Source organism: Triturus cristatus, chromosome 7, assembly GCF_964204655.1.
Source record: "Triturus cristatus chromosome 7, aTriCri1.1, whole genome shotgun sequence".
In the NCBI taxonomy this organism is placed as follows: domain Eukaryota; kingdom Metazoa; phylum Chordata; class Amphibia; order Caudata; family Salamandridae; genus Triturus; species Triturus cristatus.
In genome coordinates this window covers 1,350,431,960-1,350,449,747 of record NC_140590.1, presented here as the reverse complement: position 1 = coordinate 1,350,449,747, position 17,788 = coordinate 1,350,431,960, and the positions used below count along the sequence as shown (strand labels likewise).

The 17,788-nt window shown below is 48.3% G+C and overlaps 1 protein-coding gene across 1 annotated transcript in view; it reads left to right on the top strand.

The window, feature by feature from the left end:
- The window catches only part of EDEM2 (ER degradation enhancing alpha-mannosidase like protein 2), a 395,734-nt gene that overhangs the window by 38,633 nt on the left and 339,313 nt on the right, over positions 1-17,788 (top strand). The window lies entirely within an intron of this gene.

Here is a 17,788-nt window from a genome sequence, read left to right as displayed (position 1 = left end):
ACCTCAACATCCTCTCCTACGCCGACGACACCCAGCTGATCCTCTCCCTAACCAGAGACCCCGACACCGCCAGAACCAGCCTCCACGAAGGGATGAAAAACGTCGCAGAGTGGATGAAGAACAGCCGCTTGAAACTGAACTCAGACAAGACGGAAGTCCTCATCCTTGGACCATCACCCTCCGCCTGGGACGACTCTTGGTGGCCCCCAGCCCTGGGCACCGCCCCCAAGCCGACAGACCACGCACGCAACCTGGGCTTCATCCTGGACTCCTCCCTCTCGATGACCAGACAAGTCAACGCTGTCTCCTCTTCATGCTTTCACACCCTCCGCATGCTCCGCAAAATCTTCCGATGGATCCCGATCGAAACCAGGAAGACGGTCACCCAGGCCCTCGTCACCAGCCGGCTGGACTACGGAAACACCCTCTACGCCGGAACCACAGCCAAGCTACAGAAAAGACTACAACGCATCCAGAACGCCTCCGGCCGACTCATCCTGGACATCCCGCGACGCAGCCACATCTCCGGCCACCTGAGGAACCTGCACTGGCTCCCCGTCAACAAGAGGATCACGTTCAGGCTCCTCACCCACGCACACAAGTCTCTCCACAACCTGGGCCCCAAGTACCTCAACGACCGCCTGACCTTCCACACGCCCACCCGCCAGCTACGGTCCACTAGCCTCGCCCTCGCCGCCGTACCACGCATCCGAAGAACCACCGCCGGAGGCAGATCCTTCTCCTACCTGGCGGCCAAGACATGGAACTCCCTCCCCATCCACCTTCGGCTGACCCAGGACCACCTCGCATTCAGGAGACAACTCAAGACCTGGCTGTTCGAGCAGTAGCGGCCCCCTTCCCCCAAGCGCCTTGAGACCCGTCCGGGTGAGTAGCGCGCTATACAAGTGTTATGATTGATTGATTATGATTGATTGGCGTATGGCAAATAAGTGGAGGGGACAGGTATTCCACTCATCATACTCTACTTATGGTAGGGGGCCTTTGATCTGGGTGGCACCTGGGGTTCCGTTCACACTATAGTACGCCGAAGCGGATGTTGAAGGACGCTTTGTGCTAGCGCGGGGCAAGTTAGATGGTAAAGATATCAGTATACTGAATGCCAATGCCCCCAATGTTGATCACCCAAATTTCTTTGCAGCCATGCGGGACCTGATCACTGTAGACTTGGACATTCCCCTGATATGGTTAGGAGATTTTAATTGTGTGGTGGACCCGGAGCTGGATAGATGCCCCACTAGAAGGGGTACCAAGCAGCGTATGACTAAGCAGTTGCAGAAATTAATGACTGACCTCGGCCTGCGGGATGTTTGGAGGGAGCATCATCCGACTCAGAGAATATTCACCTGTTTTACACCCACTCACAACACACATAGTCGCTTAGATATGGTGTTAGTGACAGAGCACCCAGTGCTCATGGCGGTAGAGATCACACATTTGGCGCGTTTTCTGTCCGATCATGTACGTGAGTGCTGCACAGTGCAGTGGGCAGCGAGAGGGCAGGGCCCCCGCAGATGGCAGCTCCCGCCGATATTTTCGAGGATCCGGTCGGAAAAGAAGTAATTTCGAACACATTGACAGAGTAGATGTCCTTTAATTGGGGCACTGCAAGTACTAGAGCTCATGAATGGGATGCGGTGAAGGCAGTGGTCAGGGGCGCGGCAATGGGGCTGACATATGGCATTCGGAGGCAGCTACAGTCTGAGCTACAGGATAGGGAGAAGGAGTTGGCTAAACTCCAATCGAGGCCTCAGGGTCAAGATGATGCTCAGGAACAAGAGCGTTTAATACGGGAGCAGGTTGCAGATACCTGGGATAGACTGGACAAGTATACTCTTACGAAATATCGCCAGCGACTACATGCAGAGGAAGATAAAGCGGGTCGATTGTTAGCCTGGATCTTGCGTAAGGAACAGACTCCCCCTTTGGTTACCTGTCTTAGAACTCAGACGGGTGAGCTGGTCTATGCTCGAGCGGCTATGCTGGAAGTGTTCCGGCAACACTTGCAGGCAGTATATAGGGTGGAACCCCTGGTAGGTGCGGACCTATACATTCCTTTTCTGGAGGGCCTACAATTGAAACAAGTCTCTAAAGAAGTAAGCACGGAGCTGGAAGCTCCAATCACTGAGGAAGAACTGACGGAGACAATAGCGGAAATACCTAGGGCCAAGGCTCCGGGAGGTGACGGACTTCCCATTGAGTATTAGCAAGTATGCTTGGCGGTGCTGGTCTGACCTTTGTTGCAAACCTTTAATGAGTACTTTGATAGTGGACTATTGCCCACTACGATGCGTGAGGGAGAAATTTGTCTGATTCCAAAACGGGTGATGTACAGGACCCAACAGTATACCGACCGCTGACGATGATTAACTCTGATATAAATATTTTATATACGGTACTAGCCAAACGGTTGGGACCGCATATGGCTTACTTAGTGCACGAGGATCAGTGCGGCTTTATCCCGGGCTGTAGTACATCAATGAACGTGTGGCGGCTGGTGCATGTACTGCACGAGACGCAAGGGACCCCTGAGGAGATGGCGCTGGTGTCCATCGACCTTGAAAAGGCGTTTGACACGGTGAACTGGGGGTATTTGCTGGAAATCCTTGGGAAGTTGGGGTTGGAACCGCGTTTTTGTAAATGGGTAAAAGTACTATATACAAATCCCGTGGTGTGTGCGCTAATGGGTCAAGCTAGACTGGCTCAGTGGTCGTTGGGGCGGGGCACGCGGCAGGACTGCCAGCTGTCGCCATTGCTGTTTGCTCTAGCAATTTGTTTTTTAGTTTTACAGAGTTTTATATAGCGCGAACTTGACCCGAATCGGTTATCAGAGCGCTTTACATAGGACCAGTTGCATTACATGAGAACACATTCGTTTTTTTGTTTTTTTTGTTAGGCATAGCTATAGAGCCCATTGCGATATGGGCAAGACAGGAATTGGGCCGCTGGGGCATACCAATTTGGCACAGTACGCACCTCATCTCACTTTATAATAATGATCATGTGGTGTTCTATGTTACATCTCCGCGTGAGGCTATACCGCACCTGCTGAGGTTGATGGACTAGTTCGCGACGTATTCGGGGTTGCGCCTCAATAGAAGTAAATCCCTGGTATTCCCTTTAGTGGGAATGAGTGAGATTGAGGCTGGGGAACTGCCTAGAATGGGACTGAGATGGGAGGCGGAACATTTTAGATACCTAGGGGTACAGGTGGCTCATGGGGAAGCTAGGCTGACCCAGCTGAATATGAACAGGGTGGTTGAGTCTCTGAGGCGCTCGGTGGAATTCTGGAACGCGCCGCCATTGTCACTAATGGGTAGAATAGCAGTGGCAAAGATGGTGATGCTGCCGAGATGCTTATATGCCTTGCAGAATGCGTTGTGCCCAATCCCTGCGAAAATATTTTGGCAGTTGAATTCTCTCCTTGTGACCCTCCTTTGGGCAGGAAAGCGCTGTAGGGTTGCGCTGAGCGTGCTTCAGAAGCGGTATGAGGAGGGTGGACTTGGGGTTTCCAGATTTGATCTTTATTATTACGCGGCGCACCTTCAGCATGCTGTGCGGTGTTTGGATTAGGGCGATCATTGGGAAAAGCGCTTACTTGCCGGGCGAGTGCAGCCAGAGGATCTCCCTATGATCTTGATGGAAGGTACTGGGGCCAATGCGGAGCTGCCGTATGTGGTCAAGCAAACAGCTTGTTTGTGGCAGCAAGTTGCGGAACGAGTGCTAGGGCGGGCTCCCTTTCATCCGGAATTGTCCATCTGGCAATTAGTTCTGTTACGCAAAATGATTAAAACATGTCTTTCCAAGCATGGAGAGAGGGTGGCTGTATGGTGTTGGCAGATTTGTATATTAATGACACATACCTTACGTTTGAGGAGGCGTGTGAGGGATTTGGCCTGAGTCAAGGGCAATATCTTCAATTTGCTGGACTGATGGAAGTGGCTAAGGTAACATGGCCTGTGTATCCGGATATGCCACGGACCACGGAAACCTTTGATATATTGCTAACATGTGGAGGCGGGCGCAGATTGGTGTCTTTGTTGTACAAGGCTATGAGGGTTGACTGGATCATTGGCCCTTAGACCATGGGATGCATGGGAGCAGATTTGCAGGAGCCGCTGCAGGAGAAAGAGTGGATGAGAGCGTGCACGCTAACGCGTAAAGTGTCCAGCAGTGCCCAGTTGAAGTTGCTGCACTATAATTGTTTGCAACGGGTGTACATGACACCAGCAAGGCTCCATCGTATTGAGGCTACCCGCACCCATGAATGTCCTAGATGTCATGGAGCCCATACGGGGTTCATGCATCTGGCGTGGACGTGCCCAGAAGTTCATCAGTTCTAGCTTGAGGTAGTGGCGTGACTCCGTGGAAGGGTTGGAGTTGCACTTGAGGCTACGCCTGAGCAGTGTCTTCTGGGGTTGGTACCGCAGTGCAAAAAGAGAAAAATGGACAATAAGTTGATGCAGCTTGCGCTGGAATTGGCTAATGTAGGGTTGCAATTTGCTGGATGGGTGTTCGAACCCCCTCTTTTGTGAATTGGCTGAGAGATGTGGGAGAGTGGTCGTTGGCTGAGGAATTACATATTAAGGCGTGCCTTAGAGACAAAAAGCTGGAAGAGAACATTAGCAAGTTGGAGAGACCTGTGTAGGGCACTGTTGAATTCAACGGGGTTAGGCTGCGAACAGTCTAGTGAGTCCGATGGGGATAAAAGCATGTAGCTGGTGCTTGGGTCGACCCTAACCCTATATTTTGTATTTGTTGCTCTCTCTGTTGCTAGGCCATGCAAAGTGTGAAGTATATTTAACTGTATTAAGTGCATGGGACTCGTATGCGGGAACTGAACACAATTTGTGGGGTATTGTCTCGAAGGATTCTGTATGTGCTCAAGTTCTGTGGAAAATGTATAAATAAAGTAAAAAAAAAAGATTAGGTCTAAGATAAACAGACTTGGGTGTGTCAACAAACTTCCAGAACCGTATTCCATTAAAAAGAGATCCAAGATCTTGGTGAGCAGAGAAAACAGACAAACAACCAAACACCTGGTTCGAGATACATCAAATCACTAGTGGAATATAGAATAGGCGTGCTACAAAGTGTACACCCGAAGTAAGGTACAAAGAAGAAGAAAATTCAAGGTGCAAATACAATGCACTATGTTGTGAAACATAGCCAATTGTTAAGTGAGTTATTCTTTGTGTCACCATCATGCTAAATTATCCATGTGTGGTGAATGTGGGATAGAGTCATGGTAGTCACAAGAATAACACTCTCTTACCGAGAACGAACGGACGAATGAAAAGCGAGCTGGGAAATCATAAGCAGGAAGTCCTATCAAGTACTGAGCTCCATGTGATAACCCTCATAGCAAATCTATATGAACAATAGTACAAAAACACATATGTAATGAAGTAGGAAGACCCCCCCAAAACGCCTTCTCACTAAGGAAACATCTTAGAGCTTCCCCATAATACATCACCGGGTCAAGGCAGCACCACAAGAAGACAAAATATTTCCCAAAGAAAGAAACAAACATAGCAGTGTCAGAAACAAAAGCCCTACCAGATGGGAACAAAGCTTGCATTCAGTAATTGCATGCATAAAGGCTCATCAGAAAATGCCACAATGGTACCTTGTAAAATGGATTTCTGCGACAGAAATATGTTCCTTTAGTTAACACCATCAATTGGCAAACAATGTAAAAGCCTTCTCTGTAACACGTCAAGGGCAATCGTCTAACTGACAGATATACACCGGAACAGGACCAGTAGAACGCCTTAATAAACCTACTAAAGAAAAAGTAGTACATAGTGGGCAATAACACGAAACTCATTATAGTTATACTCTATAGAAACACCAATACCTGAACTCTACCCTATTTCAGGGAGACAACAGGTAAACTAACCTGTATTAGTCCTGCTTGGAGCCGGACTACTCCCCGCAAAGCCGGCTTGTAGGTAAATACAGTCAAACAACTGTGATTCGTGAAAATACACTCAGTAAATAGGAAACTCTTAAATGGCAGTCCAGTAATGAAGGTCCACCCGTAAACAGTTAACAGGGCGCGACCAGCATTGTGGCCCTGATAAGCCTAAGAGAGGAAGAGGAAAATGTATACAAGTTGCATAAACCTCTGGAGGCCCAAGCCACCATAACAAATGAGGTTAAGCCGTTTTGCAAACTGACCTGAGCGTAGCCTGCTCAATCCAAGAACTCCTCCCGTCGATGTAGCTGGTGAGAACAGCGTGCTTTTAGACCTGGCGTTTGAAAAGGAGTGCGTCAGGGAATGAAAAGTAAGGTAGGACTAAAGTTAAGGGCGGCCCACATTGTAAAGAAATGCATGCGCCATCTTGGTGTGCCATCTTGAATGCAAAAATTTGATGAAGGCACATGCAGTGAGATGTTTAGCGATTGTTTGAAAGTATTGGTGATACAAATATGGTTGAGAGAACAAGACAGATAATATTTAGCACCAGGGTCGTATCTACATGAATACGGGGGTATCAATCGATAACCACATACGGCGTATTTTTATTTGTATTATCTGTCTGATGAGCAGCTTGGGCTTCTCCTGTAAGCAGTGGAGCTAGATAATGTGCCCACCTCTCTACGGGCCATGAACTGGCTCTAACAGCCCTTTCAAAACTAAGAAGAAATGCCTCAGGATTGTCATGCGCTGCAAGGACATTGGTGTCCTTTTGGTATGGTATTCACCAGGTACTCCCATGGGCTCAATGCTTCAGATGCCCAAACCGGGATTGCAGGCTCTGCCAGGAGACGGCAGTTGTTGGGGCACAGGATGTATGTCTCTTGTGGTCCCTCTCATCGCCTCAGTCGCTCAGAGGATCCCTGTGCAGTGCCGACTGCTGGAACAGTGGCACGACGGAGGAGCAGCACCCGAACTGATTGCTAGACTGTTGTCAGCACCGAAGTAAATCCATTGGGATTACTCTGTTAAGGATTACCGAATTGTATGGACCTATAGAATAAAGAAACTTTTCAATAGCTCCCCCCTTGATGTCGGAAATGATTAAGGCTTCAATATTATTAGGATTTCATCAACAATTGCTATTACTCATGGAATTTTCAAAAAGGGTCATTCCACACTTGAAACTATTGTCCTGAAGAAGGTCTGACGGATGTTTCCACCAACAAGAACGAAACGTCGACAACCACATCTACTTCCGCTGTTTTTCTTTTGCCATAAGGAATTGTTTTCTGTGTTGACCAGTTTCATTTTCCTTATACATATTGTGTTTAGAATAGATGTTCACATTGGTGATTATGAGGTGTTAGGAAAAAGGAATAGTTTGTAAACCTCATTCGCCTTGTGCTGTTTTAGTCTTTTGTACCCTTCTAATAAATTTTGATTTGTCATTAAGTTTGCATTCTTGAAAAATGTACACCCGTTTGAACAGTTTTTTCAGTAGATTGACTCTGATGCAAATTAGCAAACTTAGTTCTTGATAGATTAGCTACAAGCTATTCGACGATGCTTGCGATTAACATATTGTATATGAAATGTCTCTCCAGCAATGCCCACTTTGCCCCCACTTGGGAGCTGCGCCAGTCAATGCCAACCACGAGTGTTGCTATTGGGACCCGCTGGATGTCCAGTGCTTCTGCACTCCAGTGTAGCACAGCCGCACAGGCAGGCACCCTCTGCTTCCGCCAAGGAGGGGACTGTCTCCAACCGCCTGGTGCTGGCTCCGAGAGCCCCTCCGGCACGCATGGTAGCCCCGAGGAGCACTCGCTGTGTGGCTTCAGTCAGCAGCTTCATGGAGAATGCAGATGCCCCCAGCTCGAGCAGGTCATGGAGATAGCGGGTGGGGTGACTGCCCCCCACAGCTCCAGTACTGCGGCATTTGAGCAGTCCCCCAGGCAGATCCTTTCCATGACTCGGGCAGAGAAGGTAGCACTCCAATGGACACACTCCAATCGAAGACTCTCTGGCCGCAACATGCTCGCCACAAAGGGACGCCTCCAATGGCAGGTGATCCCTGGGAAGCTATTCATGCACCGCCGGGCAGCGATACAGATATGAGGTGGGTTTGTCCAGTTGCGACCAGGATATTTGCAGGATCATGCAATGGGGGCCTGGTGCATAGGACTAACACTTCCTGTCGGCCATCTTGTCTGACCACGCCTCCCCATATTAATTTTTTTATGTTATTGTTTCTCAATTTTAACTTCATAATTAAAGATGCATTTTCAGGTGTAATTCTGTTATGTCTTCATTCAAACCTATTGCCCTTCGTTCTGTATTAACATTTTTCACCTACAGCGCTCATTAATGTCACATACCAGGATCGTTCAAGGATTTCCCCCAATCCCAGACATACATTTGTCAGTGATACATAAGAAGCACTATGAGAGGGACAGGACAGGTTCAGATAAAGAAAATGAATGAGGAAGCTGGTGGATTGCTTGCTGTTTTCCCAAAATGTCACTGCATGGGTCAGTGGTGCATTGTGGGTAGCCAGTCGAGTGCTTTTAGCCAGTTAACTGAGAAACATATCCTCCCATTACAGACGATCAGCAAGCGTATCAGCAAGCGTAGTCCAAGAGTTATAGACATTTTACAGTTAAAGACTTGTCTGAATTTAAGGTATGCTCTAGGTTAAAGTAATTTAACCCGGCTCAGCCATTCGAGAAAAAAGCTATTCCTTTTACTGAGCTCTTAAAGGCTCAGACTCATGGTAGACTTACAGTGAAGCTTAGGGTTATTAGAAGCTCAGGGTTATTGCAGATTTATACATCAAAAAGCTATTCATCAGAGAGCTTAGAGCTTACAGTCAAGAGGCTACAGCTATTAAACTGGTCACCCAGAGTATACACATTTATTAAGCTACAATCTCACACATCTCATAAGGAAAAATTATATATTGGGTTACAAAAATCTTACATGCACAGACTTTGGTGAAGCAAGCAATTTTTCTCCTTTGTGTGCATGGCCTGAATATGAAATACATAATTAGTATTTCTCCTGTGTATTTAAACTGCATAAATGATGTTTGCGTCCAATTTTAATGAAGAATCATGCAGGTTTATAGAATTGGTTGGGGCATTATGGTTTGTGGTGAAAACTAATTGTGTTAGCCATGTAATGAAAATTTTGAGAGAATCTCTCAAAAAAAACTTGGCAACAGTTTTGTGACAATATGGGCCTGATTGCGATGTCGGTGTGACCACCACCGACATGTTGTCTGTAGCAAACAGGCCATCGGTCTGACCACCACATTACGATGCAGGTGTTCAGACAACAGAGGTCGGGGGGGGGGTCCCAGATCCCATCTGGACAGTGGTCGGAAATCCTATCCCTTACTTGGAGGCAGTGCCTGCGCAGGCACTGCCGCAGGGATTAGGATGTTCCTTTCTGATTGGCTTTTCATGGCGTCAGACCCCCATGAAGAGGCAGACGGAAACAGACTTTGGCAGCCCCATACAGGGCCTCAGTGGACCTATGCTAAGTGGCCCTTTGGGCACATGTAGTGCCCCCGGCACATCCATGCACCATGTGCCTGCCAGGCATCACATGGTGTCTGGCTCACAGTGCATGGATGTGGACGAAGTGCTTTATTCCACTGCGGGTTGTGCTGTGGCTCTTTTCCTGGGCCGTAGCACAAGCCGCATTGGAAAAAACACTTTCTGACCGCCACCACAGTGGTCACCTGTCTGTCACTCGGTCTCCTGACCGACGTGATGGCGGGCGGTAGTCGGACTGCCCAGCATCGTAATGATGCCCTATGTTGCGAGTAATCAGGGAATTTTAGATCTAATGAGTTTTACTTACAATGCTTAATTATATATCAGTTTTAGTTGGTGGAGAAGAGTCTTGCCGGTGGCAGTGGCAGGCTCTATCCGCTCGTGCTGTGTTTATTTCATGTGTCACACTGTTAGCGCTGATCCATAGCGTGGTATTTTAATTTTAGCGAGTAAGGCTAAATTTTAAAAGTTTTTGTGTGCTCACTTAATCTCCTGTCACTCACTTCCTTGCCGACTCCCGCCCCGGTCCGCCGCGTCCATTTCTGGGCGTTTGTTTGCGGAGGGTGAGGAGGAGCCAGCACTTCCGGGCTCGGGCGGCCAGGTCAGCGTTCTAGTTGCGCTGTAGGCGATGTGTATTTAATCTGCAGCCTCACGCAGTCGCGCTGTGGAGAAGAGTCTTGCCGGTGGCAGTGGCAGGCTCTATCCGCTCGTGCTGTGTTTATTTCATGTGTCACACTGTTAGCGCTGATCCATAGCGTGGTATTTTAATTTTAGCGAGTAAGGCTAAATTTTAAAAGTTTTTGTGTGCTCACTTAATCTCCTGTCACTCACTTCCTTGCCGACTCCCGCCCCGGTCCGCCGCGTCCATTTCTGGGCGTTTGTTTGCGGAGGGTGAGGAGGAGCCAGCACTTCCGGGCTCGGGCGGCCAGGTCAGCGTTCTAGTTGCCCCTACTGCCTATAAATGTGTGTTGGCCAGCGACCGCGCAGCGGGCGCGCCGGAAGCGCGCCGAAGTCGAGCCAAAATCAAGCCCGTCTGCGGCCGGACGGGGCGCGGGGCCATACACCCTGGCCTACCAAATCCCCTCCACATACGGTATGATAAACAAACCTTGTTGAATCTCCGTCCTGCTATAACACTACCATGTCTACACTCTATGAAGGCTCTATCATTACACAACTGTTCTATGTGCCCTTTTACTCCTGAAACTGGCTCCTTAATAGACCCCCCAAAAAAAACTAATAAAAGCCGCACTGCTTAACTGTAGATCTCTCAATAAACACTGCATCCAAGTTTATAATCTACTCGAGGATGAAGCACTTGATATTTTGCTGTTAACTGAAACCTGGCTTGGCGAACACTCTGACCCAGACATCGTTGCCTCCTGGATATTCTCTCGCTAGGCTTGACAGGCAAGACGGGAGGGGTGGAGGAATAGCTATCGCTGTTAGAGCCCCACTGGAATGCTCCCTATCCCCCCTGACAATTGACCACTGCGAAGCTGCTTCATTCACTATCACACTGGGGCCCCAACACTCCCTATCAGGTATTCTTATATACAGACCCCCAGGCAGACTGTTTGATTTTACAGCTAGCCTAGTAGAGGCGACAGCACATCTCGCCTTGAGGAAATCCAGACTCCTGGTGCTTGGCGACATGAACATTCATTTTGATGATGTCCAAGACAAGGATACCTCCTGTATAAAAGCTGAATTACTTTCCCTGCAGCTAGCTCTTAAAAACCAGGACCCTACTCACAGACAAGGTCACCTGCTCGACCCCATATTTGGCAACTGGAATGGAGTAGAAGCGCTTCCTCCAATACCCGTTCCCTGGTCCCTTACAAATATGGGTGTCCGAGTCTGAAACAAGGAGCGATAGCACGCAGATTTACCAATGTCGAAAGTGGAAAAACTTTAACTTAGACACTTTCATCGACAATCTTGAAGCGGCAGGACCTCCTGGAGGGTCCGACTGTGAGACCGCCTATACATGCCTTAAGAACTGTGTCCTAACTGCCCTAGACAATACAGCTCCCATCCGTAGGTCAGTAATTAACAAGAAGATGAGGAAACCCTCCCCGTGGTTTACTTCAGAACTTCAGGTTGCAAAATCTGCATGCAAAAATTTGGAACGTGAATGGCGCATTAAATTTTGCCCCACAGCCAAAAACCAATATAAAAAAGCGCAAGCGAGCTATTATAAACTTATCCGTTCCGCTAAAGCACTTCATTATAAGATCCGCATTGGAGAGGCTGAGAACTCCTCAAAGGAGCTCTTCAAAATTTTCAAAGAAATTTCGGTGGTAACTAATGAGAGCAATGCCCAGAATGACTCTGTTGAAACGTGCAATAATATTGCTAAATACTTTGCCAGTAAAATCACCAACATCTACGCAAACTTCTCTAAGGATTTGCCCTTGGGCTCTGACTTTACTGAGAATTTGGAGATCACTCATGCTAAGACATGCCTAAACTGCTTCTCTGTCCCTCCTACCACAACCTTAAATAGTATCTGTAAAAGCATCAAATCAGGCTCCCCTCGGGATCCTGCCCCTCCCAAGATACTAGCAGCTAGCCTTAAAGTCTTAGAACAACACTTTAGATACATTCTCCAACTCTCTTTTTCTACGGCCACCCTCCCTGCGGAGTGGAAGAAAGCCATTGTACTTCCGATAAAGAAAAAACCGAACATAAGTCAGGATATCCTAGAAAACCTGCGGCCCATCTCGTTGCTACCTTATCTGGCGAAGGTGGCCGAAAAAATAGCTAACAGCCAACTCATGGCCCATCTAGAGTCTAATAATGCCTTCCACAGTTCTCAATCAGGGTTTAGGGCAGGATACTCCACTGAAACCGCCCTTCTGAGAGCGACCGAAACCTTACGGGCAGGCGCTGATGAGGGCCAGACTATGGCACTGATTATGCTTGACCTTAGTGCCGCGTTCGACACTGTGGCACATTCCATCTTGCTGCAGTGTCTGAACAAAGCCGGGGTCACCCAGGAAGCACTGGGCTGGCTAAAAGCCTTTCTCACCAACCGCTGCTTCCAGGTTCAGAGAGGCATGTACCTCTCTGATAGCATAGCTTTAGAACAGAGGGTACCTCAGGGCTCTGCCCTGAGCCCCACCCTGTTCAATCTTTACATGGCCCCCTTGGCTGAAGTGGTTGAATCGTTCGGCATTGAATTAGTCTCATATGCCGACGATACCCAACTCCTCATCTCCCTGTCCCAAGCACCCTCCATTGCTGCCGACAACTTTAAAACCTGCATGCAGGCTCTGGCAGGCTGGATGACCCAGCACTGCCTGAAGCTAAATGGTTCAAAAACGGAGGTTCTGGTAATTGGAGGCAGGGATACGAGCTGGACCAAGGAGTGGTGGCCATCATGTCTGGGGCCGTTACCCACTCCCTGCAAAGCAGCTAAGAACCTGGGGATCTGGGTTGATCCCAGACTCTCCTATGACAACCATGTGCACAAAGTGGTAGGGAAATGCTTCGGGGTGATGAAGACCTTGAACCGTACCCTAGACCTCCTCCCTCTTGAAGCCAGGCGCACTATGACCCAAGCTCTAGTGACCTCGAGGATAGACTATGGAAATGTGCTTCTGCTCGGAACAACACAAAAAAACATCAGGAGACTTCAAGTACTCCAAAACACGGCAGCACGCCTAGTCCTTAGACTCCCAAATAGATCAGCCTCTAAACCAGCCCTAGCCACTCTGCACTGGCTCCCCATAAAAAAGAGAGTCCTATTTAAAGCACTTCTAATGTGCTACAGGATCATCTCACACAAAGCTCCCACCTACATGACTGATCTGGCTATCCCCTACGAGCCTAACAGAACTCTCCGCTCTGGGGGAACTGGATTGCTTAAAATTCCCCGCGTCAAGAAAGCCAGAATGGGTGGTTGTTCTTTTCGTGTAATGGCTGCCAAAGAATGGAACTCTCTCCCCATGAGTATCAGACTAGCGGATTCAGAGACCTTGTTCAGAAAACTTCTGAAAACCCATCTGTTTTCCCTTTAATTTCCCTCTCCTGGCCCTGACTTTTTCTCCACAGCGCGGGGACACGCCGGGATGGCGTCACCATGCGCTTTACAAGCCCCTTTATTATTATTATTATTATTAAATCAGCATTAGTTATATCTTGAGGGAAGAGGTGTGTTGCGCTGCTGCCAGGGCGTCTGACTCCGGAATCTGGGGATCACGGTTCGATCGCCAGCGGCAGATTAGCCCAGCACCATGTGACTCTGGGCAATAGCTGGCTTAATCTTCCCAATGGCCTCCAGCGCCTAGAGACCTTTACAGGTGATTGTTCACTCTTTACAAATGTGGATTATTATCTGGACATAGTTTAAACTTTATTTGTAACTATTGTAACAATTTCATATACTGTAAACTTGTACTACTGCTACCACTCTCTAGTTACAGTTAGGTCTGAGTTTCTATAGATAAGGACATTTCTGTTTTACTTATAATAACTTTGGTGACATTTGACAAATTGGCACAAAACTTTTTTTTCTTTTTAATCTTTGTTAGTTTCATGTTGGCATGTTTTGAGCAGGTCTGTTAGAGTGGGTGGTGGGAGGTAAGGGGACTGGGAATGATGGTGCTTGGATTGTCATGAGGCATTTTTTCGTTTTAACTCAAACAAAATTTGTTCTCCGATAAAATGTGTTCTCCGATACAGCAAAAACCACAGTATGAAAGTATACCAAACATGGTATCGAAGTATAACATTACCCAAAGCAGTGCTTTTGCTTGGTTGGATATAAAAACTTTGAGTAGTTTGTGAGATATATTGCATCTGAAAAATGTAGTTGCTGGGTTCGATATATAGCATGTTTAGCTTATTCTTCGTATTTTTAATTATGTGCAGATCTGTCAATGGGTGGCACTTTAAAAAAAAGAAAATGAGAGGGACGAAAAAGGAAAATGAGATGGGCAAAAGAAGGTTAATTCTTCATTACTGTGGCATTATTTAACGAATTTACATGAAATTCTGCACACAATTAACATGTTTAGTCTTCTGTGTGTGTTGGTCATGTTTCGTGTAGATGCATCAAATGGGGTAACATTTAAGAGAGTGAGCTTACTTTTTCATGTGCTAATCTCTTTGATGCTGTTTAATGAATTTGCATACAAGTTAGCAGGTTTTTCAACAAGTTAATCCCAGTGCACACATCTTCAGTTTCATGTCGATCCAACAAAAGAGGGGAGAGCGCAAATTAATAGGGGTAGAAAACAAAATCACTGATTTGCCAATAATTTTGGTGCAGTTTCACAGATTTCCACAACACCAGGCAGACACTGTTTAGATTACTCCTGGCCTTTTACAGTTTAAAGCAAAATTCTTATCCGCCATAAGTTATGGCAACAAGATATTTTTTGGTAGACTATCTCGATGGCTTTATTTGGAACACTGTGTTTTCTTCAAAAGCATTTCAGCCTCCCCCATTTATCTAATCAGGCTCAGATTAGATTAAAGATGAGCCTTTAAAACCAGCATTATTGGGCCATGGTCACAGACTCCACGATTGAAGCTAGCTAGATTGAGATAGCTCTCTGACAACGCACACATCACCTTAGCCTTACGTTTTCCCCCTGTGGCATCCTCCCCTGCCTTGCGCTGGCGTCTGCGCGATTCCCTGCTACGCTCCTCGAGTGTGCTCGTGGATATAAAGCGGTGTATCGCAGACTACATAGCTAATAATGAGGGTGTGGACGCCTCACTTTCCTCTGTATGGGAGGCGTTGAAATTGGTAGTGCGCGGAGCCTTCATCTCTAAGGCTGCCTATGACAGCAAAACTAGATGGGCGAAGCGTGCAGAACTTGAGGCAGCTGTCCTGGAACTGGAGGCAATACATAAGCGGACTGGTGCACACCGCATCTGGCGGCAGTTGGAGAAAGCACGCCTCCAGCTGCGTCGAGTGGACCTTGATCGAGCAGAGCACGCCGTGATACGCCTCAAACACGAATACTTTGTTGGTTCCAACAAAGGGGGTCGCATGTTGGCGCACTGTCTACGTAGTCAGCAAGAAGCGCATGCGGTGAAATCGGTTTGGGATGAGGCTGGTTATCTCGCTATATACGACGCCCGGATAGTCTCGTCCTTCCGTTCCTTCTATCGAACATTGTATGAGGTGGATCCCTCCTCAAGCCCTGATCCATCTGAGTATTTGGGCGATGCGGCAGTGACGCCCCTGCCCGAGGCTGAGGCCACAGCTTTAGACTCGCCTGTACGCGTCAAGGAAGTTATCTCCCCGATTTCTAGGCTGAAGTTGCAAAAGGCCCCAGGGCTAGATGGCTTCGGCGCCCTTTTTTACAAAACGTTTTGTGCCAAACTCGCCCCCCTGCTCACTCGTCTTTTTAACTCTTTTTCGGACTCAGGCTCCCTTGCCCCCTCCATGCTACAAACGACTCTTTCCACTATTCTCAAGCCGGGCAAAGATCCGGAATCCTGCAGCTCTTACCGGCCGATTTCTTTACTGAATGTCGATGCCAAGCTGTTCTCTAGTATCTTAGCACACCGACTAAACCCCCATATGCTTGGTTTGGTTGATCCGGACCAGTCCGGCTTTATTCCGGGGCGGTAATGCGGAGACAATACTAAGCGCCTTTGTCACCTGATCGACAAGGTCCAACGATCTAAAGAAGAGGCCCTTTTGTTGGCGATCGACGCGGAAAAGGCCTTTGATCGCGTACATTGGCCGTATCTGTTTGCCGCTCTGGAACGTTTCGGACTGGGGCCTCGGTTTCGACATTGGATAACGAGTATATACAATGGCCCACAAGCCGCGGTGCGAGTCAATGGTGCACTCTCCGAGTACTTTGATGTAGGGAGAGGGACGAGGCAGGGGTGCCCCCTCTCCCCCCTGCTTTTCGCGTTATACATGGAACCTCTGGCCCCGCGTCTCCGGGACAACCCTCTTGCGCAGGGTATTCCTTTCAGTCAGGGTCACCATCTTATTAGTCTGTACGCAGATTACATTATTTTTACGATTGCTCATCCCCTAAACACACTGCCGGCAATTATGCAGGACCTTCAGACGTTCAGTCGTTTCTCCAGCTTTAAAATTAACACGCAATAGCCCAAGGTCCGCAACGTCACGGTCAGCCATCACACGGCGGAGGCCCTCCGGGCTCACTTCCCCTTTGAGTGGGTGGCTGAGGGGCTTCCCTACTTAGGCCTCACTCTCCACAAGAGTTTATTGAAAACGGCGGAGGTGAATTACTCTAATCTGCTTTCCCGCATTCGCGCGGATCTTCATCGGTGGCGTCGCCTGCCCCTGACGTGGTTCTGCAGGTTAGCCGCAATCAAAATGAATGTCCTACCGCGTGCACTCTTCCTGTTCCAGACCCTGCCGTTGGTACCCCCGCCGACTGTCCTTTGTCAAATACAGAAGGCGATTGAGGGCTTTGTCTGGGGCCCGATCTCTCCGCAACTGTCACGCTCCCAACTCTCTAGGGCAAAGACACACGGAGGCCTAGCTCTCCCTAATTTTACTCGATACTATCTTGCATCCCTCATCCGCTATATTGTCGAATGGAACAGTCCCTTGACGGAGAAATATTGGGTCTTCATGGACCAAACCGTGGCTGGCCACCATATCTGGTGTGACGCTTTGCTGCCGAGGTCAGCTCGCGCTTGGGGGCTTTATTCCTCTCCGGTCACACGATACACGATGCTAGCATGGGACAGGGTCTCGCAGAGAGCAGATTTGACCTCTTTTCCCTCTCCCCTGACTCCGCTTTTTTCGAACCCTGCTTTCCCACCAGGGATGAGTAGTAGGGCGGCGACACGTTGGGTGACGGAAGGTTGTAATCACACAGGCCATTTATACATTAAGGGCCTCATTCCCTTCAAGGAACTACAGAAGGACTACAATCTCCCTGACTCAGACATTTGCTTACACTCCCAGATGATCCATTGGATCATGGCCTCCGGGACGCGCCCCCTAGCTTTTCGGCCCATGAAACCCTTTGAGAAGTGGTTACTAACTAAGAAAGATGATAAGAGCCTTATCTCTGATCTCTACTCCTTCCTTAACGCTGCAACCTTGAGGGTGCGCACGGCTGGCCAGAAGCGCTGGGAGGTGGAGCTGGGGCGCGCGTTGTCAGACAAGAAATGGGAAGACATTTTTTACCGAGCGCACCACACAACCTACTCCTCTAGCCACACCGAGACAGCTCTTAAAATTGCTAATTACTGGTACTATACCCCTGAACGGCTTTCTAGGTGGCAGTCTCAATGCATGGGCCTTTGCTTATGTGGCTGTGGGAATCCC